General features: G+C 36.3%; 1 protein-coding gene and 1 pseudogene across 3 annotated transcripts in view; one reads left to right on the top strand and one right to left on the bottom strand.

Moving 5' to 3' along the window:
- The window catches only part of GARIN1A (golgi associated RAB2 interactor 1A), a 41,306-nt gene that overhangs the window by 5,949 nt on the left and 13,326 nt on the right, over positions 1-22,031 (bottom strand). The gene's annotated exons all lie outside the window — the stretch shown is intronic.
- LOC143679479 (ras-related protein Rap-1b pseudogene) lies at positions 11,600-12,303 on the top strand (annotated as a pseudogene).

The following is a 22,031-nucleotide window of genomic DNA, read 5'->3' as shown; positions in this document are numbered from 1 at the left end:
GCTGTGCTATGCTGAACTCTTTCATTTAAGCACCAGCCAATTAAGTCAAACGTCCTTCATTGCAGCAGGCATGCCTCCTAACCAACTGCAGATGTAAATCAGCAACAGATGAGGTTCACCTACCATTGGCTCATGTCCACAGCAACTGAACTAGGTGCCTGTGCTGGTTTGAAAGGAAGTATGCCCCCTAAGAAAAGCCATGTTTTAATATAAATACCATTTTATAAAGGTAGAATAATCTCTATTCAATACTGTATGTTTGAAACTGTAATGAGATCTTCTCCCTGGATGATGTGATTTAGTCAAGAATGGTTGTTAAACTGGACTAGGGGATGACATGTCTCCATCCATTTGGGTGGGTCTTGATTGGTTTATTGAAGTCCTGTAAAAGAGGAAATATTTTGGAGAGTAAGAGATTCAGAGAGAGCAGCAAATGCTGCAGCACTATGAAGCAGAGTCCACATGCCAGCGACCTTTGAAGATGAAGAAGGAAAATGCCTCCCGGGGAGCTTGATGAAACAGGAAGCCAGGAGAGAAAGTAGCAGATGATGCCTTGCTTGCCATGTGCCTTTCCAGATGAGGGAGGAACCCTGAACTTCATCGGCCTTCTTGAACCAAGGTATCTTTCCCTGGATGCTTTTGATTGGACATTTCTATAGACTTGTTTTAATTGGGACATTTTCTCAGCCTTAGAACTGTAAACTAGCAACTTATTAAGTTCCCCTTTTTAAAAGCCATTCCATTTCTGGTATATTGCATTCCAACAGCTAGAAAACTAGAACAGTGCCTTCACCTGGCCAAGTTGACAACCGAATCTAACTACCACAGCTGGTTTGCATCAACACCTGTAATTACTATAGTGGGAGAAATTTTGTTTCTTTAAATTGGCATATATGTTATGCCCAAGATAATAGGATAAAGATGCTACTTAAAAATCATTTATTAGTAAAAATGTTTAATTTAGTTTAAAGTTAATTAAAATTTAAAAAAGGTTTGTTTATTCTGCATGAAAAGTAGTCCTATTACTGTGTTTATAGGCTACTCAGAAAAGGGGAACTGACTGCTGTTCCTAGGCTCTTTTAACCAAAGCAAGGGAAAAATTATTTAACATCTTGTCAATAGCTAGTTTAACAAACTATTTTGGGGGACTTTGTTTTTATACATAAAAGAAAATACACTTATATATATATAAAAAAAAGAACATGGTCTTTCCTGAAGTATATACACCTTCAAACTACCACATAAGGGCACACCATATATCTGGTAAAATCAACCCAGAATGACCAGTACTGAAACATAGGCTAGTTAAAATACTGGGCTTTAAGGAGAAAGGAAAAAATAAAAAACACCTCCTTTGGCCATCCAGGCAACTGACCAAGTCATTTACAGGAGAAAGAAAATCAAATTATCATCAGATTTTTAGACAACAATGTTTTATAACAGAATATATTGGATTGACATGTTTAGAATACTCAAGAAAAGCAACTATGAGCCAAGCATTCTGTATCCAGGGAAATTATGTGCCAAAGATTCTGTATCCAGGGAAACTTCCAAGTATAAAAGTACCAGACAAACTATTTAGGAACATGCAAGAAATTCATGGAATATATTTTATACCCATGAGTCCATCCTGAGAAATGTGCTAAAGAAAGGGCTTCAAACAACTAAAATAACTGGATAAATATCAATATAAATGGATAAGAGTATTAAATAAATTAATTTATAGAAATAAAATGGTTAGAAAGGAGGAAGTATGGTATGAAATGACTACATGCTGTGAAAATGTGATAAAGTATAACAATAAAAAAGGGGGAGAGAAATACAGAGAGTCTGTAAAAAATAGAATAGACCTTTGGTTGCCTTATACTTACTAACTGGAGTAAAATTACATCAGTGATCTTGGGGAAAATGATGGAGTAGGAAGCTCTAGGTGTTTGTTTCTTCTAACTGAGAAGACCAATGGGAAAACTATTCTGGAACTCTGGAACCTACTGGACATATGTAAAAACCAGGGAAGTGCTTGATGAGAGGAGGGTCATGATCTTTCATAAGAGAGCAGCATGTGCAAACCGGCTACCATCCCCCATTCTTCAGCCTTAGCATATCTGCAAGGACAGTGACAGTATTCTTGGAGCTCCTGGCTGGTACCAGAGTGGGTAATAGAGAACTTGCCCTCTAGAAGTTGTATATCTTGGTTGGTCTGGCATTTCCGTGAGGGACTACTACGGATACTTGCATTGGTTTGGGCCCTCTTGGGATGCAATGACTTGCCCCAGTGGCATCTATTAGAATTTAAATAGACAATGTTTTCCCACTTTTGTGGAATCAGACATTTAAAGAAATCTTTGTCAGTTTACTGGCTGACCAAAAGATGACAGAATGCAAACCTTAGAGTCCACACTCAAGGACTGAGCACTGCAAAATTAGTTTGGAAGTCACAAACATGACTGCAGGCCTCAACAAGAATCAGTAATCCCTGAAATGTGGAAAATCAGATTTTGAGAGGTATCTGTTTTGGTTTGCTGAATACTACCAGAATGCAAAATACCAGAAATGCAATGGTTTTTAAAAGGGAATTTGTTAAGTTATAAGTTTGCAGTCCTAAGGCCATAAAAATGTTCAAACCAAGGCATCCAGAAAAGGATACCTTGACTCAAGAAAGGCTGAAGTCTGTCATATGGTAAGGGACTTGGCTGGCATCTGCTGGTCCTTGTTCCTGGTTCTGTTGCTTCCAGATTCTGATGCCAGTGGTTTCCTCTTTAAGCATCTGTGGGCCTTCACTTGGCTCTGATGGGACACAACTCTGGATTCTGACTTGCTTAGCCTCTCATGGGAAGTCACGTGGCAATATATGCTGGGCTTTGCATCTCCAAACACCCGTGTCTAGGTGTCTGCTTTCTCTGTCAGCACTCCAAGTATCTCCAAATGTCTGAGTCTCTGTTGGCCCTCAAGCAACTCCAAAATATTTCCCCATTTAAAGGACTCCAATAAACTAATCAAGACCCACCTTGAATGGATAGAGTCACATTCCGTTGAAATCCAATCCAATCAAAGTTTCTGCCACACAATACTGAATAAGGATTAAAAGACACATGGCTGCCCCAAGACTGGATCAGGAAAAAAGACATGGTTATTCTGAAGTACATAACAACTTCAAACTGGAGCAGTCACATATTATAATACTCAGAATATCCAGTTATAAAAAAAAATTATGAAGCATAAAAAAAGCAAGTATGGCCTATTCACAGGGAAAAAATGAATTTGACAGAAATCATCCCTGAGGAAACCCAGATATTGGAATTTCTGTTCAAAGATATTAAATTAGCAGTCTTAAATGTGCTTAACCTGCTAAAGAAAACCTCGGACAAAGAACTAAAGGGAATCAGGAACATGATGTATGAACAAAATAATAATGTCTATAAAGTGATAGAACTTATAAAAAGGAACAAAAGTGAAATTCTGGAGCTGAAAAGTACAATAACTGAAATTAAAGGTTCATTAGAGGCTCAGCAGCAGATCTGAACAGGCAGCAGAAAGGATTACCAAACTTGAAGATAAGTCAAATGAAATTATCCAGTCTGAGGAGCAGAGAAATGAACAGACTCTGAAGGGCCAGGGGGACATTATAAATCTGTTTCAGTTTGTTAAAGCTGCCAGAATGCAATAATGTCAGAAATGGATTGGCTTTTACAAAGGGGATTTGTTAGGTTACAAGTTACAATTCTAAGGCTGTGAAATGTCCAAATTAAGGCACCAAGAAGAGGATACCTTCTCAGAGGAAAGGCTGCTGGCATCCAGGTTCCACTGTCACATTGGAGGGTGCATGACAACATCTGCTGTCCTTCTCTCCTAGCTTCTGGTTTTAAATGGTTCTGTCATCTCTTGTGGGTCCTTCTTGCTTCTCCCTTGGGCATTTTCTTTCTTAGTTTCTCTAAGCTCTCTTGACTGTCTTTCATAAAGGGCCCCAGGAAAAGATTAAGACCCACCTTGAATGGGAGACTGGTTGTTTCACATCTTCATGGAAACAACCTAGTCAAAAGGTGCCACCTGCCAATAAGTCTGCCCCCACAAGATTGGATTAAAATAACATGATTTAAAAAAAAAAAAAGACCATGGTTTTTCTGGGGTACATAACAATTTTAAACCAGTGCATTCCACTCTCTGGATCCCAGTTTCCATGGTTCTGCCTTTGAAGCTACTTTTCCTTCAATCTGTCCTTTTTAGTCCAGACTGGCAGTGGTTCTGTTTATACAGATCCCACAACAAACTTGTTAGCTTTCCATGCAGCACACAGGGATCCCAACTATTAGACAATAGGATACAATCCTTCCTGGATAACTGCATTTCCAAACATGGCTTTTTCTGAAATGACTGACTGGTTCACTGTTTGGTTAAATTGAACTATTTAACATGTTCAATGTTAAAAATGGGGCACTATTCTCTGGGGACTCATTTTCTGAAAGTTCAGAATTTTCTAAACTACAATTTCTGGTTTCTTTGTACCCAAGAGTAAATTCAGTTCAGCTTATCCCTTTCATCTTGCATATTACTATAAGCTTTACAAGAAGTCAGGCTGCATTTTTCCACATTTAGTTTGGAAATTTCCTCAACCAGCTATCCGAGTTTGTTGCTTTCTAATTCTACCTTCCTTCCAAAACCAGTACTCAATTTTGCCAAATTCTCAGCCACTTGAAAAACAAGGGCCACCTTCCTTGCAGTTTGCAATGACACATTCATCATTTCTATCTAAGACCTCATCAGAAGTATCTTTAGAGTACATATTTCTATCAACAGTCTCTTCAAAGCAAACTAGACCTTTTCTATAAAGCATGTCACAGTTCTTTCAGAGTCTTCACCTTACCCAGCTATAAAGCCATTCCAGCATTTTTGGCATTTGCAAATCGCAGCATATCATTTCTCTGGTACCAAAATCTATTTCAGTTTGTTAATGCTGCCAGAATGAAATACACCAGAAATGTGTTGGCTTTTACAAAGAGGATTTTTTAGGTTACAAATTTACAGTTCTAAGCCTACAAAAATGTCCAAATTAAGGCAACAAGAGCATATCCCCTCAGAGGAAAGGCAGTTAGCACCTGGGGTTCCTCTGTTTCATGGGAAGGCACATGGTGATGTCTGCTGTCCTTCTCTCCTAGCTTCTGGTTTCAAATGGCTCTCTCAGCTCTTGTGGGTTCTTCTTGCTTCTCCGTGGGGCATTTTTCTTAGCTTCTCTAATTCTCTTGTTCTCTCTCATAAAGGACTCCAAGAAAGGATTAAGATGCTAAGACCAATTTCAAACTAGCATACAAGCATATCAACATATGCATCATAGGAATCCCAGAAAAAGGGAAAGAGAAGAGCTAAAAAAATGTTGAAGAAATCATGCCCCAAAACTTCCCATAACTGATGAACACACAAGTCTATATCCAAGAAGCTCATCAAAAGCCAAAGAGAAACTCAAAGAGATTTATACCAGGACATATTATATTTAAATAATCAAAGACGAAGAGAGAATTTTGAAAGCAGAAAGAAAGAAGCAACACATCACAAAAAAGAGACCCTCAATAAGATTAACAGCTCAGTTTTCAAAAAAAAAATCCAGTTTGAATAATACCAACTGAATTTCAATAGTATACAAATATTCTGCTCCTATACATCTCAGTCCCTCTTCCTTTATATTGTTCTCACAGATTACATCTTTATACACTGGGTGCCCATTAACATAAATTTATAATTATTGTTTATTCATTTGCCTTTTAGATCACATAAGAATAAAATGGAGGAGAAACAAGTCAAATGTACAATAATGTGGTTTTTTATTTGCCTACATAATTACTTTTACCAGTGTTCTATGGCTTTGTTCTGTTTTTGTTTAAAAACAAAAACAGAACAAATGTATGTTACTATTACAAGGAGTTGTTAATAGAGTAGTATGTGTGGGAAAATGCACCTATTGCAAACTATGGACTATAGTCAAGAGTAATATTTTAATATCCTTTCATCAATAGTAATAAATATACCACAGTAATGCTAAGGGCCAATAATGGGAGGATGAGTTAAAGAGTATGGGATGTTTAGTTTTTTCTTTTTGGAGCAATGAAATTGTTCTAAAATTGATCATGCTGATGAATGCACTACTATTGATGATACTGTGAATCACCTGATTGTGCACTTCAGATTTTATGGTATGTGAACATCTTAATAAACTGCTAGAAACAAAAACACAGAGGCCAGAAAGCAGTGGGATGACATATTTAAATTCCTGAAAGTAAAAAACAACAACTATCAACACAGAATTCTATACCAAATATATATATATATATATATCCTTCATGGATCAAGGATAAATTAAGAAATTTCCAGATAAAAGTTTAGGGAGTTCATTTTCAGTAGATCTTCCCTACAATAAATGTTAAAGGAAGTCCTTCAGGTTAAAATTTAAGGACACTAGACATGAGCTCAAAGCCATAGAACACTGGTAAAAGTAATTATGTAGGCAAATAAAAAACCACATTATTGTACATTTGACTTGTTTCTCCTCCATTTTATTCTTATGTGATCTAAAAGGCAAACGAATAAACAATAATTATAAATTTATGTTAATGGGCACCCAGTGTATAAAGATGTAATCTGTGAGAACAATATAAAGGAAGAGGGACTGAGATGTATAGGAGCAGAATATTTGTATGCTATTGAAATTCAGTTGGTATTATTCAAACTGGATTTTTTTGTTTTTTAAATTTCATTTTAATTTCCAAAACAGTATATGAATTCAAGACCATTATAAAAGAATAAACAATTTCAGAATGTAACTATGTGAAAGCAAGTACATATTTACATATTCTCAATTTCTCTGTTCTATTTGGGTGCATAAGTGTTTTTTTCCTCATGCAAAAACATTTTAAAATTTGTTCATTTAGTCACTATCGTTGTATACTCTAGGAATTCCTAGCTTATACCATCTCAGTCTTTATTGTCTAACTTTCCTTCTGGTTCCATATGTGCCCCCAGCCCTCCTCCCTCTATCATTCTCACATTCAGCTTCATTCAGTGTACTTATATTATTATGCTACAATCAGATAGTATTGAGCTATCCATTTCTGAATTTTTATAATCAGTCCTGTTGTGCAATCTGTATCCCTTCAGCTCCAATTACCCAATATTCACCCTATTTCTATCTCCTGATGACCTCTGTTCTTAACTGAAATTCTCCAAGTTCGTTCATTAATGTTAGTTCATATCAGTGAGACCATATAGTATTTGTCAAACTGGATTGTTTTAAGCCTAAAATATTAACTATAATCCCAAAGGAAACCACTAAGAAAATAAAGTATAAAAAAAGGAGAGTAGAATGGGATCAAATGGTACACTACAAAAAAGGTCAAGTAAATATGATAAAAGGCAGTAATTGAGAAACACTAATAAATGTAAGACATATAGAAAATCAATAGCTAAAAGGCAGAAGTAAATTCTTCTTATCGGTAATTACTTTGAATGTGAATACATTCAATTCTCCAAATGAAAGTCAGAGATTGGCAGATGGATAAAAAAAAATCAAAATATGATCCATATAATATGCTGTCTATAAGAGATTCACTTTTGATACAAAGCACAGGGGTTGAAAGTAAAAGCATGGAAAAATATATTCCATGCAAATAATAACCAAAAGAAAATTGGCTATATTATTGGCAGACAAAACAGGTTTTAAGTCCAAGAATATTACCAAAGATAAAGAAAGACATTAAATCTTGACAAAAGGTTCAATCCACCAAGAAGATATAATAATTATAAACACATATTCATCTAAAAATAGAACACCCAAAATATACAAGGAAAAATTGAAAAAATTGAAGGGAAAAATAGATAGTTCTACAATAATAGTTGGAAAACTCAATACCCTACCTTCAAAAGTGAACAGAGGTACTTCTGGGAAGATGGCAGAGCTGAGTGGATTGAGCTCACTCCTGCTCCATGGAACATGATAGGGGGCAAGGAGAAAATGACCAAGACTGCGGTCCCAGGCTCTAAGTAATCAAACAGGGTCTCTAAAGAGTTTGGGGGAAGTAAGAGGTGGGGTGGGGAGATCAGGATGGGGAGAGTGGGGTGGATTGGTTGACCATGACCTCCTCTCCCCCAGGGGCAGCCAGTGGCATGAGGGGAGGTGCAATTGGACTGAACTGATAGTCTCTCTTCTCCAGCCCATTTGCTGGCTGGGGAAACCTCCCTGAGTGGGTCCATAGTTGGCAATGCTCACAGAGATCCCGGAGGCAGACTCCATCATCCACCATGGGGGCTGGGAGTAATCACCCTACCAGGTGCCAAGAATAGCTGGTCCCACAGGTGCAGTGAATGGTGGGCCTGCCAGATACTGTGGATCATTTGATCCCCTGGGCGCTGGTCAACTCCCCAGCCCCATTGGCAGGGATGAGCAGTCTGGCACTGTGGGCTTATTGCAAAATATCCACATCAAGATAATCAAATGCCCTGAACATAACAAAAAATCAGAAAGCATGTGAGGAACCACGCTGGGTCAAATAGCCCAGCCAAATGATGAAATCAAAATTCCAGAGAGGACACAGAATATGGAACAACTACTCAAGGATATTTATAAAGAAATAAAGAACATCAGAAAGATACTAAAATTAGCATAAAGAAGATTCAGAAGATTAAATAGAAAAATAGCAGATTTCACAGAAATGAAAGACATGGTAGACCAAGTTGGAACTATACTAGAGACACATGAAGAAGCAAAAGGAAGGATAAGTAAGTTAGAAGACAAGACAATTGAACTAGAGTGACAAAATAATAAATGGCAAGAAAGATGGAAAAAATGCAACAGGACCTTAGGGAAATGATAGACAAGAGGTGCACAAATATAAGAATCACTGGTGTCACAGAAGGAGAAAAGAAGAATAAAGGACTGAGAAAGTTAGTTGAACTCTCTCCCAGCCAACACGGCAAGCAAACACACTGCCTTTCCCCTCTCTACATGGGACATGACTCCCAGGGGTGTAAGCCTCCCTGGCAATGTGGAACAAAAATCTCAAAATGAGCTGGGACTTAGCATCAAGGGATTGAGAAATCCTTCTCGACCAAAAGGGGAAGAGAGAAATGAGACAAAATAAGGTGTCAGTGGCTGAGAGATTTCAAACAGAGTTGAGAGGTTATCCTGGAGTTATTCTTATGCATTATATAGATAACCCCTTTTTAGTTTAGATATATTAGAGAGGCTAGAGGGAAGTGCCCAAAAGTGCAGAGCTGTGTTCCAGTAGCCTTGTATCTTGAAGATAATTGTATAATGATATAGCTTTTGCAGTGTGACTGTGTGATAGTGGAAACCTTGTGTCTGATGCTCCTTTAACTATAGTATGGACAGATGAGTAAAAAATATGGGTTAAAAATAATAAATAGGGCAGGCAATGGTGGCTCAGTGGCAAAGTTCTTGCCTGCAGAGCCGGTGACCCGGGTTTGATTCCCAGAGCCTGCCCATGTCAAAAATAAATGAATAAATAATAGGGTAAACAAATGTTAAAATAAACTGAGTAGATTGAAATACCAGTAAACAATGAAAGGGAGTGGTTAGGGGTATAGAAAAAAAATAGGGGAAACATAGGTTGAAATATATTGGGTAGATGGAAAAACTAGTGGTCAATGAGATGGAGGAGTAAGAAGTATGGTATGTATAAGTTTTTTCTTTTTTCTTTTTATTTCTTTTTTTGGAGTGATGCAAATGTTCTAAGAAATTATCATGGTGATGATATACTACTATGTGACGATATTGTGAGCCAATGATTGCATGCTATATATGGAATGTTTGTATGTTAAGAATGTTTGTGTTTGTATGTTGTTTTGGTTTGTCAATATAAAAAAAGGTTAGTTGAAGACACAATCAGGGAAAACTTCTGAATGCCTATAAAAGATATCAATTTGCAAATCAAAGAGACCCAAGGAGCTCTAAATAGAATAAATCTGAATAGGCCTACTCCAAGACACATGCTAATCAAACTGTCAAATGTTGAAGAGAAACAGAAGGTCCTGTAAGCAGCACAAGAAAAGTAATCTGCTACATACATGGGAAAACAATAAGACTGACTTTGGACTACTCAACAGGCAACAAGAAGGCAGTGGTATGATATATTTAAGAACTTGCATGAGAAAGGCTTTCAGCCAAGAGTTCTTTATCCTGCCAAGTTATCCTTTAAAGTTGAGGGAGTGATTAAAATCTTCAAGGACAAACAAAGACTGAGAGAACTAATCAACAAGAGTCCTGCCCTATAAGAAATACTAAAAAGAGTCCTATGAGCTGAAAAAAAAAAAAAAAAGACAGGAGAGCACAGAATTGAAGAATACAAGTAATGGTCATTTAAAGGATAAAAAGAGAGAAGGAAAAGGATATATAGATCTGACAAATAAAAACTAAAGGATGAGATGGTAGAGTCAAGAATTGCTTTTACAATAATTACTTTGAATGTTAATGGACTAAACTCACCAATTAAAAGATACAGACTGGCAGAAAGGATTTAAAAACATAATCCATCTATATGATGTTTACAAGAGACACATCTTAGACTCAAGGACACAATTAGATTGAAAGAAAAGGATAGAAAAAGATCTTCTATATAAGCTGTAACTAAAAGAAAGCAGTAGTAGCTATACTTATATCAGACAAAATAGACTTTAATGTAAAAACATCATATGAGACAAAGAAGGATACTACATGTTAATAAAAGGGACAATTCACTAAGAGGAAATAATCATAAATGTGTATGCTCCCAATCAAGGAGCTCTAATGTACATGAAAGCAACACTGGCAAAACTGAAGGGAGTTATAGACATTTCAACAGCAATAGTGGGAGACTTCAATACACCACTCTTCACTATAGAAGAACCAGACAGAGGATCAACAAAGAAATAGAGAACCTAAACAATGGGATAAATGAATTAGACCCACATATATAGAAAATTACACCCAAAACACCAGGATATACATTCTTCTCTAGCACACGTGGAATTCTCCATGACAGATCATATGCTAGGACACAAACCAAGTCTTTATAAATTTAATAAGATTGAAATTATCCAAAGCACTTTCCCTGATCACAATGGAATAAAGCTGGAAATTAATAATCAGAGCTTTCACAAATATATGGAGATTAAACAACACACTCTTAAATAATCAGTAAGTCAAGGAAGAAATTGCTAGAGAAATCAGTAAATATCTGGAGATGAATGATAGTGAGAATACAACACATCAAAACTCATGGGATGTGGTAAAGGCAGTGCTCAGAGGTAAATTTATTGCCCTAAATGCCTGTATTAAAAAACAAGGAACAAGTAAAACTTGATGATTTAGCTGTTCACGTGGAGAATTTAGAGAAAGAACAGCTAACTTACCCCAAAGCAAAGCAAAGAAAAGAAATAATAAAGATTAAAGCAGAAATAGCAGAGTCTGGCGTGTAACCAGCCGGAGCGGCGGCATCGGCAGTACAGCTGTGGCGCCGGGAGCAGCGACCCCAAGAGAGGGCGAGGCGCGAGGAGACACTGGCTGCACAGACTGGTGACAGCGCAGACCGGTGACAGCGCAAGAGGTACTAGATTTTGACAACAACTTCACACCACGCGTGAGTATAAGCTAGTCGTTCTTGGCTCAGGAGGTGTTGGAAAGTCTGCTCTGACCGTGCAGTTTGTTCAAGGAATTTTTGTTGAAAAATATGATCCTACAATAGAAGATTCTTATAGAAAGCAAGTTGAAGTAGATGCACAACAGTGTATGCTCGAAATCTTGGATACTGCAGGAACAGAACAATATACAGCAATGAGGGATTTGTACATGAAAAATGGACAAGGCTTTGCATTAGTTTATTCCATCACAGCACAATCCACATTTAATGATTTTACAAGATCTGAGAGAACAGATTCTTTGAGTAAAAGACACTGATGATGTTCCAATGATTCTGGTTGGTAATAAGTGTGACTTGGAGGACGAAGAATTGTAGGAAAGGAGCAAGATCAAAATCTAGCAAGACAGTGGAACAACTGTGCATTCTTAGAATCTTCTGCAAAATCAAAAATTAATGTTAATGAGATCTTTTATGGCCTAGTACGGCAAATTAACAGAAAAGCTCCAGTGCCTGGGAAGGCCCACAAAAAGACATCATGTCAGCTGCTTTAATATACTAAATGCATTGTAGCTCTGAGCCAGGTCTGAAGAACTGTTGCCCAATTCAACAGTGCCAGCATTCCAACTTTGTTAAACCTACCAACGTCTTAAATGGACTTTCCTGTAATGGTACCCTTTAAGAGGCAGATGAAAGCTACTACATCAGTTTGCACATTCTAAACACTTTCCAGTATCACAAGAGAGATTTATACTTATATAATAGTCCTAGAGTATGCAACTGGTAAAACCAGAGGCTACATCCAGTATTACTGCTTATTAAGAGACATTCTTCATCCACCAATGTTGTATATGTATGAAAATGGTGTACTGTATACTTTAACACACCCCATAAACTTTGTATTGGAGAGTACAATAATGTAAATCCTAAAAGCACCACTATTTTAGCTTAATGAAAGAAAGTCCAAAGAGCTCCTATATAGACTACTCCAGATAACTTCGCTTCTTTGATACTTGTAGCTTATTATAATTTTTTTTAAGAAATTCAAGGTCATTATCATTGCATTGTACAAAATAAGCGCTTTTTTTTACTAGCAAAACAACAGAAAAAGATATAGAATGTTAATATAGAGAAAAAAATAAAAGTAATAATAATAGTAAAAAAAAAACCAAACAGACAGACAAAAAAAAAAAAAAAAACCTATAGCTCAGATGCAGCTTCATTCAGTGTTTTAACATGATTACTTTACAATTAGGTATTATTGTGCTGTCCATTTTTGAGTTTTTGTATCTAGTCCTGTTGCACAGTCTGTATCCCTTCAGCTCCAATTACCCATTATCTTACCCTGTTTCTAACTCCTGCTGGACTCTGTTACCAATGACATATTCCAAGTTTATTCTCGAATGTCGGTTCACATCAGTGGGACCATACAGTATTTGTCCTTTAGTTTTTGGCTAGACTCACTCAGCATAATGTTCTCTAGGTCCATCCATGTTATTACATGCTTCATAAATTTATTCTGTCTTAAAGCTGCATAATATTCCATCGTATGTATATACCACAGTTTGTTTAGCCACTCATCTGTTGATGGACATTTTGGCTGTTTCCAACTCTTTGCAATTGTAAATAACACTGCTATAAACATTGGTGTGCAAATGTCCATTTGTGTCTTTGCCCTTAAGTCCTTTGAGTAGATACCTAGCAATGGTATTGCTGGGTCGTATGGCAATTCTATATTCAGTTTTTTGAGGAACCGCCAAACTGCCTTCCACAGTGGTTGCACCATTTGACATTCCCACCAACAGTGGATAAGTGTGCCTCATTCTCCGCATCCTCTCCAGCACTTGTCATTTTCTGTTTTGTTGATAATGGCCATTCTGGTGGGTGTGAGATGATATCTCATTGTGGTTTTGATTTGCATTTCTCTAATGGCCAGGGACATTGAGCATCTCTTCATGTGCCTTTTGGCCATTTGTATTTCCTCTTCTGAGAAGTGTCTGTTCAAGTCTTTTTCCCATTTTGTAACTGGGTTGGCTGTCTTTTTGTTGTTGAGTTGGACAATCTCTATAAATTCTGGATACTAGACCTTTATCTGATATGTCATTTCCAAATATTGTCTCCCATTGTGTAGGCTGTCTTTCTACTTTCTTGATGAAGTTCTTTGATGCACAAAAGTGTTTAATTCTGAGGAGCTCCCATTTATTTATTTCCTTCTTCAGTGCTCTTGCTTTAGGTTTAAGGTCCATAAAACCGCCTCCAATTGTAAGATTCATAAGATATCTCCCTACATTTTCCTCTAACTGTTTTATGGTCTTAGACCTAATGTTTAGATCTTTGATCCATTTTGAGTTAACTTTTGTATAGGGTGTGAGATACGGGTCTTCTTTCATTCTTTTGCATATGGATATCCAGTTTTCTAGACACCATTTATTGAAGAGACTGTTCTGTCCCAGGTGAGTTGGCTTGACTGCCTTATCAAAGATCAAATGTCCATAGATGAGAGGGTCTATATCTGAGCACTCTATTCAATTCCATTGGTTGATATATCTATCTTTATGCCAATACCATGCTGTTTTGACCACTGTGGCTTCATAATATGCCTTAAAGTCAGGCAGCGTGAGACCTCCAGCTTCGTTTTTTTCCTCAAGATGTTTTTAGCAATTCAGGGCACCCTGCCCTTCCAGATAAATTTGCTTATTGGTTTTTCTAATTCTGAAAAATAAGTTGTTGGGATTTTGATTGGTATTGCATTGAATCTGTAAATCAATTTAGGTAGGATTGACATCTTAACTATATTTAGTCTTCCAATCCATGAACACGGTATGCCCTTCCATCTATTTAGGTCTTCTGTGATTTCTTTTAACAGTTTTTTGTAGTTTTCTTTGTATAGGTTTTTTGTCTCTTTAGTTAAATTTATTCCTAGGTATTTTATTCTTTTAGTTGCAATTGTAAATGGGATTCGTTTCTTGATTTCCCCCTCAGCTTGTTCATTACTAGTGTATAGAAGTGCTACAGATTTTTGAATGTTGATCTTGTAATCTGCTACTTTGCTGTACTCATTTATTAGCTCTAGTAGTTTTGTTGTGGATTTTTCCAGGTTTTCAACATATAGTATCATATCGTCTGCAAACAGTGATAGTTTTACTTCTTCCTTTCCAATTTTGATGCCTTGTATTTCTTTTTCTTGTCTAATTGCTCTGGCTAGAACCTCCAACACAATGTTGAATAATAGTGAAAAATAAGCGCTTTTGATTAACGCAGCTATATAGTTCTTTTAATTTTTGAAAAGCCTGTGGAGACAGTGATCTTGTCTTTAAAATATGATAGTCCTTTCAGTAAAATGTCTTAGATTAAAGATATTGCCTTTAATATCTGTTGGGAAGGAAATGTCCAGACTTTTCAAATCTCTTATTATATGTTTCCTTTTTTGTTTACATAGGGAACAATGTTTATAGTTGTGTGTACAGTGGGGTCTACAACAAGAAGTGTATATTTTCAAACAATTTTTTAATGATTTAACAATTTCTGTAAATCATTTTCAGGCTTCTGCAGCTGTAGATTCTCACTGTGAATCCCTTGCTTGCTCATGCATAAGTGTATTTGCAACACCAAATATACAGGTTTAGTATTTTTGCCTGTTAGTGATTGTTTCACATGTGTAATGTTTTGGTTGAGATGTTAAATGGTGGATGAGTACTGTGGATGTGGGAAGTAATTTTAATCATGTGTAATTGGTCACAAGGCCTAATTTGCAGTAACTATTGCTGTTTTATTAAACAATGCCTTGTTGCTTTGTATGCATTAATGTTTGGGTATAAAGATTGTATGTCTATCCAACAGGGAGCCACAGTATTTAAATTGAACAACCAATGTTACAACTACTTTGAGGTGGCCAAAGGTAAACTAAAAGCCTTAATTAAAGTGGTGCAATTTTGTATAACTTAGCATCAGTAGTTCAATAAATTTGGATTCCCATGCAAGGGCTTGCATTATAATTACTTGCCACTTGAATGTTTTGTGTAATGTTTAACAGTGCTAGTAAATAAATATGGGTTTAACTTTTTAAACGTAATAGGCGCATTTTATACAGTGTGGTTTCATAATTTAACATTTGATCTAGCTAGACTCATTCATTAATTATAAGAATGCTGAGTGAAAGATGTCAAATTTTTCTAGCATTGTTTGATTATCCACATAGCCACATTTTGAATTTTTCCTTGGGAAAGGATTTTGTAAATCAAGCAATATTAACTTATGACAAATATCTTCTGGATAATTTTCACTAGCTCTTTAGGGTGACGAAGGAAGGACAGAAAATACTTTGGATATTACATGGATGGGTTTTTTTTAATGTAGGATGAATCTATACTTAGAATATTATACTTATAAAAACGTTTGAATGAAAAAAAGTAGAAATAAACAATAAAACAATGGAGAGAATCAACAAAATCAAAAGTTGGTTCTTTGAGAAAATCAGTAAAAGTGATGGATCCCTAGCTAGATTAACAAATAAAAGAGAGAGAGAGAGAGAGAGAGAGAGAGGATGCAAATAAACAAAATCAGAAATATGAGGTGGGTTAGTACCATAGATCATGAAGAAATTAAAAATCATAAGGGAATATTATGAACAACTATATGCCAACAAACTGGACAACTTAGATGAAATGGACAAATTCCTAGAAACACATGAATTACCTATACTTTCTTGAGAAGAAATGGAAGATCTCAACAAACCAATTACAAGTAAAGTGATTCAATCAGTCATCAAAAAACTTCCCACAAAGGAAAGCCCAGGACCAGATGGCTTCACAGGTGAATTTTCTCAAAGATTTCAAAAAGAATTAAAACAAAGCTTTCTCAAATTCTCCAAAAATTTTTGAGGAAAAAGTAACACTACCTGTGGTAGTTAGATTCAGTTGTCAACTTGGCCAGGTGAGCATACCTAGTTTTGTTGCTACAGACATGAGCCAATGGTACGTGAACCTCATCTGTTGCTGATTTACATCTGCAGTCGGCTAGGAGGCATGCCTGCTGTAATGAAGGACGTTTGACTTAATTGGCTGATGCTTAAATGAGAGATGGCAACGTAGCACAGCCTAAGCAGCTCGGCATTCCTCATCTCAGCACTTGCAGCTCAGTCCAGGCCTTTGGAGATGCAGAAAGAAGTCACCCTGGGGAAAGTTGTTGAAACCCAGAGGCCTGGAGAGAAGGCCGGCAGAGACCATCCTGTGCCTTCCCACGTAAGAAAGAACCTCAGTGGAAAATTAGCAGCCTTTCCTCTGAAGAACTAACAAAATAAATCCCCTTTTATTAAAAGCCAATCCGTTTCTGGTGTGTTGCATTCCAGCAGCTAGCAAACCAGAACACTACCTAACTCAGATTATGAAGCTAACATCACTCTAATACCAAAATCGGATAAAGATGCTACAAGAAAGGAAAACCACAGACCATTCTCCTTAATGAACATAGATACAAAAATTCTTAACAAAATACTAGAAAATTGAATCCAATGACACATTAAAAGAATTATACATCATGACCAAGTGATATTTATACCAGGAATGTAAGGGTGGTTGGTTCAGTATAAGAAAACCAATCAACGTAATACAGCATATTAACAAATCAAAAGGGAAAAATCACATGATCATATTGATTGATTATAGAGTGAAAAGGCAAGTCACAAAGTAGGAAAATATATTTGCAAAACATATATCTGTCAAAGCATTCATATACAGAATAGATAAGGAACTCATAAATATTAATTAAAAAAATAGCCAAACACTGCTATTAAACAAACAAGAGACTCTACATGTTGGAGAGGATGTGGAGAAACTGGAGCACTTATGCATAAACACTGCTGGTGGGAATGTATAATGGTGTAGCCACTATGGAAGACTGTTTAGCAGTTCCTTAGGAAACTAAGTATTGAGTTACCCTATGACCCAGCAATAGCACTACTTGGTATATACCCAGAAAAGCTGAAAGTAACAACACAAACAGACATTTGCACACCGATGTTCATAGCAGCATTATTCACAATCACCAAAAGATGGAAACAAACCAAATGCCCATCAACAGACGGGTGGATCAACAAAATGTGGCATATATATACGATGGAATATTATGCAGCAGTAAGACGAAATGACGTCCTGAAGCACAAAACAAGATGGATAAGCCTTGAGGACATAATGCTGAGTGAAATTAGCCAGACACAAAAGGATAGAAACTTGCATGATTCCATTTTTATGACCAGCATAAAGGTATAATCAGAGGCTTATAATACAGAATATAGGGGACTTAGATATATATAGAAGGTAGAGATGGGTGAACCAGAAGGTAGAGATGGGTGAACCATTAGCTAATGAGGTTGAACTCCAGTGTAAGGGAATAGATAGGAGTGAAGGTGGTTCTCTAGTGGGTCTAGAAGTAATATTACCATATTGAAGATGAACAAGATTGAAAGGCATTGTATAGTCCCACTGATTAACACTAGAAATATGAATTAGTTTCCACAAGAATTACTTCAAAGATATGATTCTTGTATAAAAAGTGTTTCAGTCCAGGGTACAGGAGGAAAACTGCCATTGCATGCTATGAGTTATGTTCCGAAGGAAACCATCAGCACTACCACAGCAACAGCAGAGGTAAATAATGGGGGGGAGGGACAAGAGTTAAGAGGAGGTTTAGATTTCCTATTTGGCGAGGGTGTGTTTATTGGTTTTCTTTCTTTTGGGAACAATGAAATTATCTAAAATTGAGAATGATGATGGACTGTGGACTTTGGGTCCTATACAAGATGCCTGACGAATGCTGGTGGCTGAAGGGTGCCCTGATGGAGAAGTAGATGGTGTATACATATGAATGAAGGTTATGCTGCTACAAAAAGGAACAAAGACACGAGGCATGCAACGATGTGAATGAACATATGGGACATTTGTTGAGACAAAATAAGCCAGAAACAAAAGAACAAGAATGGTATGGTCACCTTTAGAAAATGCTTATAAGAAAACAGGGGCCTAGATTGCAAGCTTTTAGAGCAGACACATTAAGTACAGAGTGGTGATTGTTATTTCTGTATTTTGAGAGGCTGTTTTATATATATAACCTGATATTTAGAGATAAGAACAAAGCTGAACAGGTTGGGGTTAAAGTAATTCAAAACATAGGGGTAAGGAAGAAAGTGTCTATACTTTAGAACCACATATTCTCTTTGAGACCAATGGAAGAAAGGTTTATTTGGTCTAGAACTGAAATTTTCTGTGGTGCATAATCTAATTCAACCTATTTGAATAGCTCATTTAAACAGCTGAAACACAGGGAGCCAGAATAAGAAAGAGATCCTTTAATCCTGTATAGATTATTGTAATGCCTGGATACATCCTAGAATATATTAAGCAGATAATCAAAAAGTATTGGCAAAGATCCCTGAAGGATGGGAGAAAGAATATGGAACTATTAAACCTTACCATCAGGGAATCCTCTGACACTGTGTCAAACTTCAGGGACACCCAAATCAATAGACCAGGCCCTCGAGCATGAGGTTTACTCTTGTGAAGCTTATGTAGGTAGCGGAGAAGCTTAGATTACCTATAGGCATGCCTGAAAGTTACTTCTGGAGGACCTCTTTTGCTGCTCAGATATGGCCTCACTCTCTCTTAAGCCCAACCCTGCAAGTGAAATCATTGCCCTCTCCCTTATGTGGGACATGACATCCAGAGGTGAAAAACTCCCTGGCGATGTGGGAGATGACTCCCAGGGATGAATCAAGACCTGGCACCGTGGGATCAAGAATTCCATCCCAACAAAAGGGGGAAAAGAAGTATAACTAATAAGGTATCAGTGGCAAAGAAAGTTCAAAAAGAGCCAAGAGACTACTCTGGAGGTTGCTCTTACGCAAGCTTCAGTTAGACCTTGCTACCTATCATAACCTGCCAAACTCAAACCAGGACCATTCGAGCCAATCCTAAAGAACACCTAGGGCAATATATAAGATTCCACAAGGGTTCCATGCACTAGAGTAACTTCTCAGAAACCTACAACCTCCAGATGGGTCCCTGGTCCAGATTAAGTCCAGAAACCTAGCCCAGTCTCTCCAGAACATCAGATAGTTCCATCTCCCTACCCCATATTAATGACAGATCCTTCCATTATGAAAAATTTAGAATTGCCATAGCCCAAACACTCCTAAAGAGAGGATGGAAAGATTAAAAGTAATGGTGGAGTTATACAGAGAAGATAGGATTTAACAAATGAATATGAATGCTGAATCATAAAATTGATATCTCTTTTAGCGCCAGTGTTTTCGAACAGCTAGAAGTAAAAACCTAAAATTGTGGAATTGTAACCCATATCAAACTCTGAAATATGTTCTACAACTAACTGTGGTGCTGTGCTTTGAAACTGATAGCTTTTTTGTATATATTTTATTGTTCACAAAAAAAGAAGGAAAAAAAAAAGTCGATTGTGATGATAAAAAAAGTATTTAAGCCCTCTAGATTCCTAAATCCTGGAGCAGCCAGAAGGAAAAATCTAAGAGGATCGTATGGTAGCCCATGACAAACTCTGGGATCTGTCCTGTAACTACTTGTTGAAGAGTGTTTTGAAAACTATTGCTTTTTTTATTTCTTTGCTTTGTATATATGTTATACTATACAATAAAAAAAGTAAAAAAAAAAAAAAAGCCAAACAACTGAATAAGAAAAAAGAAAAAAAGGGCTAAAGACTTAAACAGATCTTTTAAAGATGAGGATATCAACCTGATCAATACACTTATGAAAAGATATTCAACATTATTATCCATCAGGGAAATGCAAATTAAAACCACAAAAATATACCACTCACTAAATACTCAGGAAGTTAGCTAAAATGTAAAAAACTGAAGTACTGGTAGGAATGTAAATTTAAGCAACCACTTCGGAAAAAAGAATATCCAAAACTGAGAGAAAAAAACACCAAATATCCATTTACAGTAGAACAAATATATTTGTCTACTATACTCACTGTATTTAATTTTTAAATATGTGGATTTTTAAATTTTAATTATCTTTTTGTTTTCATTGATTTTTAACTTGATTGCCTTGGATTCCATATTAAACCAGTTCTTTGAAATTAGTTGACAATTACTTTGTGGTCTAAAACAATTAATTTGATTTAATGTGAGTGCGTGTCTCTGTGTGTATTCTCTGTTGGATGCAAGATCTATATACACCTACAAGATTGAGCTTGTTAATGATGCTGTTCAAATTTTGCCTATTCATATTTTTCGGGTTTATCCCACCAATAACAAATAAAATTGTGCTGAAAAAATCTCACATAATCAAGTGTGAGATGGGCTTGTCATTTTTTATTGTAATTCTACTTTTTCTTTATTGATTTTTAAACCTTATATATTATTAGTGTTAAAAACAGAATTGTTACTGTGTGATTGTGAAAACCTTGGGTCTGATGCTCCTTTTATCTGTGGTATAGACAGATGAGTAAAAAATGTGGATAAGAAATAAACAAATAATAGGAGGAACAAAGGTTAAAATAAATTAAGTAGATTGAAATATTAGTGGTCAATGAAAGGTGTGGTAAGGGGTATGGCCTGTATGAGTTTTTTTTCTGTTTTCTTTCTTTTGCTGGAGAGATGCAAATGTTCAAAAAAGTGGTGATGAGTACACAACTATGTGATGATATTGTGACCCATTGATTGTAAGAACATTTGTATGTCAAGAATGTTTGTATATTTGTTCATTGTTTATAATAAAAATATTTAAAAAATAAAATTGTTATATTTACCTGCTGTCTTGTTCATTTTAGTAATGACAGATAAATACATATACACTGGAATACTATGCAGCAATGAGAAACATCTACTACTGATATATAACATGATGAATCTCAAAAATATAACAATGAATGAAAGAAACCACACACAAATGTGTACTTAATATATGATATTATTAACATGAAGTTCAAAAATGGACAAAACTGATCTATGGTGATAGAAGTCAGAATTGTGATCACCTCAAGGGAAGTGAGTAATATCTATGAAGAGGCATAAAAGAGCCTTCTGAAATACTGTTAACATCCGATGTCTTCATCTAGATGGTGGTTCTTTTAGTTTGTAAGATGCTGGAATGTGATATACCAGAAATGGAATGGTTTTTAAAAAGAGAACTTATTAAGTTGCAAGTTTACAGTTCTAAGGCCATAGGATGTCCAAACTGAAGTATCCAGAGAAAGATACCTTAACTCCAAAGATAAGGCCAATGAAGTTTCTCTCTCAGCTGGAATGGTACATGGCAATGTCTGTTAGCTTTCTCTACTCATTTCATAAGGCTTCATAAACCTTGCAGAAAGTTTTCCTTCTGTATCTGCAAAGATCTCTGGCTGTGTGGGCTCTGTTGGTTCTGTTGGCTCTAAAGCTCTTTC

Source organism: Tamandua tetradactyla, chromosome 1 (genome assembly GCF_023851605.1).
Source record: "Tamandua tetradactyla isolate mTamTet1 chromosome 1, mTamTet1.pri, whole genome shotgun sequence".
NCBI lineage: Eukaryota > Metazoa > Chordata > Mammalia > Pilosa > Myrmecophagidae > Tamandua > Tamandua tetradactyla.
Note: the sequence above shows the minus strand (reverse complement) of the source record. Positions and strands in the feature narration are given on the sequence as shown.